Source organism: Mesocricetus auratus, unplaced genomic scaffold, assembly GCF_017639785.1.
Source record: "Mesocricetus auratus isolate SY011 unplaced genomic scaffold, BCM_Maur_2.0 Super-Scaffold_100030, whole genome shotgun sequence".
NCBI lineage: Eukaryota > Metazoa > Chordata > Mammalia > Rodentia > Cricetidae > Mesocricetus > Mesocricetus auratus.
In genome coordinates this window covers 11,080,352-11,084,183 of record NW_024429211.1, presented here as the reverse complement: position 1 = coordinate 11,084,183, position 3,832 = coordinate 11,080,352, and the positions used below count along the sequence as shown (strand labels likewise).

At 39.4% G+C, this 3,832-nt stretch overlaps 1 long non-coding RNA gene across 1 annotated transcript; it reads right to left on the bottom strand.

Moving 5' to 3' along the window:
* Positions 1-1,066: 1,066 nt before the first annotated feature.
* LOC121134774 lies at positions 1,067-3,614 on the bottom strand. The gene is made up of 2 exons (XR_005872001.1): positions 2,548-3,614; positions 1,067-1,448 (listed from the first exon to the last, which is right to left on the bottom strand). It is a non-coding gene; the product is annotated as an uncharacterized LOC121134774 (long non-coding RNA).
* Between the last annotated feature and the right edge of the window lie 218 nt (positions 3,615-3,832).

The following is a 3,832-nucleotide window of genomic DNA, read 5'->3' as shown; positions in this document are numbered from 1 at the left end:
AGCACTCCAACCTGGCTGCTTATGCCCATTAAATCATGGGTTCATATTGCAATTCTTTATTAATTCTGAGACCTTAAATTTATTATTTTCTCTGATCTTTAATATCTTAATCTATAAAGATTGGGACTGCACGAGACATTGAAGAGGCATTAAATGCAGGAACTCCAGAGAATTTCACTGGAAAATTATTACACAGGGAAAAACAACAAAACAACAAAAAACCACTCTAACTGCTGTTGTTCACTGTTTTAAGAAATCCTGCTTGAATCTCAGCACTTTCCAGAATCACATAAACAGGACTCAGGAGCTGGAGACATTGGAGTGACAACTCAGTTTGTAGAGGCCTCTTCAAGCCCCATAGTTAATACTATGGCAGTGTCTGCACCCGCAGAAAGGGACAATACAATTATTGGAAGTTTTGCAAAACCGGCCACACGTGAAAAGGTGATTCTTTCCTCATATATGTCGATTTCCTTTTGCAGTAGAAATAGAGTGAAAGAAACATCATGGAAAGAAACATCTGCTAATTTCAGTAGACATGCTAGAAAATATCTCAAAGGAAATTTCATATTTTTATTTCTTCATTAGGTACACCCTCCACCCATTTTATTTTTTTAAGATTTATTTATTTGTTATGTATACAGCTTTCTGCCGGCATGTACCCATGCAAGCCAGAAGAGGGCACCAGATCTCATTACAGATGGTTGTGAGCTGTCATGTGGTTGCTGGGAATTGAACTCAGGACCTCTGGAAGAGCAGTCAGCGCTCCTAAACACTGAGCCATCTCTCCAGCCCCTCCCACCCCATTTAATTATTTTAATTCTTGCATTTTAGGGGAAGAAGGCAGGATGATAAAATGACGCAAGTTCAATTTAATCTCATTCAGCTGGCTTACCAGTAGAGGAAAGAGTTACCTATCAAACACTTGAGCATGGACAGCATCAGTGGGATTTGAATTTGTCACTGGCTTTAGAAGAGATCAGCCTCATCCCCATGTACCTCAGCTTCCTTGCACCTCAGAGATTACTGTGAGGGTTGCCATGATTGAGCATACTCATTACACACATTGCATTATTATTATTTTATTTTTCACACAAAAAGAGACGACAAATACTGCAGACAGAAAGGACAAGGAGAAACAAAGTTCTCAAAGGATTTCACTGCTTAGCCCAGCACATCCATGCAGAAGGTGATTTGCACATCACAGAGACACAACCGTGTCCATGACAGATGAAGACCTTGTTCACCAGGGAAATATCACCTCTGCTTGACATGAAAAGTCAGACCTCTTGTGTGAAGAAGGCACCAGCACGTGGATGTGTCGCTCGTGCAGGTCACGGGTATTGCTGCCTTCTTCTCTTGCAGATTGTGGTGCTGATGTTGAAGTCCACCATTTCCAGTGCATTCACGCAATCTCACCTCATTCTTGCACCTGTTCTCTGGTACCCCTGGGAACCCACGTAAATAGCATTTAATCCACCTGATTCCTTTCCTCTCTGGGGAATGGCACATGAGAAAGAGAATACTTTTCACATGACTTGACTGATAAATACTTCTGGGTGTGAGACAACCTGTCCACGTACTAAATACACAGTAAACAGTGTGAATTTTCTCACACACTGACGTCATCCTAATTTGAGAGGCTGCGTTCACTTTTAGTTAATGCCGATGAACTCAAAGAGTTCCAAACTCTGTGAAGAGGGGATGTCTGACTTTTATGTTCACTGGAGGCATCATGTTAAGGTGGAAATCCACTGCCCTCTCGGAGAACTGATCTGATATGCCTCACTCAGGAGACCAGAGGTGTCTCTTTTAGACTCCCCTCCAGAGATGTTCTTTCTCACACAATGCAGAACATATGTTGAGAATCATTGATCAGAGAACCCATACACTTTCAGAAAGGGAAAGATGAAATTTATTGGAAAATTTTGGATTTCTAATGGAAACTTCAATTTGTTCTGTCGTCAAACTAAGATATTTCTTTGATGTACACTTAGAATAATTTTAATATTACAATTCTATAAACCCTATGAATATAATAGTGTCAGCATTGTTATTAGCAGTACACTTCCTTTTAATTTGGATAGGTGTTTTAACTATATATATATATGTGTGTGTATATATATCTGTTTGTTTATCATATGCATACCTGCCTTGAGGCCAGGAAAGTGTGTTGGGCACAGTGAGACTTGAGTTACAAATGACTGAGAGCTATTATGTGAGTGCTGGGAACTGAACCTAGGTCCTCTGGAAGTGCATAAAGTGTTCTTAACCATTGAGGAATGTTTCCAGGTCCCATTTGTATGTTATTAGAAAACTTTTATTCTTTATTTTGGTGTTGTGTGTGTACTTTTCTATGGAGACTTGACTCTGTAAGTAGCATTGTGATTCTACTAATAGAGTCATTTTCAGAACAGCAGACTGGGATCTAGTACTTTCTATCTGGAAGAAGGTGGGATGATTAGTTTAATTCATTCAAAGTCTAGATCTCTTTAGGTATATAACATGCATAATGGGAACATTGCTAAAACACAAGGGTTAACTCACAGCAAGTAAGTCTCCAGAGGTTTGCTACATCCTCAGCCGTGCTGGTTGGGCCTATAACACAAAATGGTGGAAAGTGAACAGCTGAAATAAAAATCCATGCAGATTATTAAAAAGCAAGGATTCAATATATTTCTATAACATTCTGAACAATAGTGTCAGGAAAAGAATAACTTTTCTCTGAAATTATTTGTCACGTGATTCTCTGGAAGAAAGAAAAAACTACACCCACAATAATGATCGGATCTTCAACCATATCTGCCTTTTTTCCAACATGTCACTTCAATTTTTCACACATCTTCTTGTTTCTTTTGTAATGCAGAGATTTTTCCCCATTTCCTACTCAATGCCAAAGGTTCAGTCATTGCAAAGATCATCAAGGAATGTTCTTGAGCACAAGAAAGCAGAACTTGTGTATTTTTAAGGCAAGGCAAGACAAGCCATTGGTTGTGAACTTTTCTTTTGATTCTATCTCTTTACCATACTCACAGCATTCTAAAAGCTTTGCCTCCTGTGCTAAGCTATTACCATCTCTCACAATCCTGTCTTTCCTGGACCATTGGATAACTGGACCTTGACCCTGGGGAACTACTGAGGAGGAGCAGTTCAGTGCCCTCATTATTCCTGGACTTGTCAGTATGTATGCTTTTCCTCCCTGATGATGTACCCATGTGTGTCTGCCATTATCAGATGTGCTTGAACAATGAACTCTGATCAATGAACTTTCTTCAAAGCCATTGATGAGACATTGCTAGACTACACTTTTAACAAATTGATTTTTAAAATTTTAGCCATATTACCAACACAGTTTGGAGGTACTAGAACAGAAATGGATAATGTGACCTTGATTCCTTTTTTCTTAAATATCATAGACATTTAAATTAATCTTCCCAAGTCTGGCTGGTTTGAATGACAAGGAATTTGCTTCTGCATTGCATTACAAATTGTTGCATTCATTGATAGTAGGCTTGAACTTCAAAAAATCTTTCCCATCAGCTTTGATTTGCTTATGTACAATAGTGTGAGAAGTTGATATGAAAAATTGCTTTCTGTTATCTTGCTCTCCTCTATTCTTTCCCTGGTTCAAACTTCCTGCTCCTTCATGTCCTCCTCTCCCCTTCTCGTCTCCCCTTCTCCTTCTTCTAGCTTCCTTTCCCCTTCCCCCATGCTCCTAATTTGCTCAGGAAATTTTATCCCTTCCCGCTTCTCTGGGGGACCATGTATATCTCTCTTAGGGTCCTCCTTGTGTCCTTACTTCTATGGCTGTGTGGATTATAGACTGCTAATC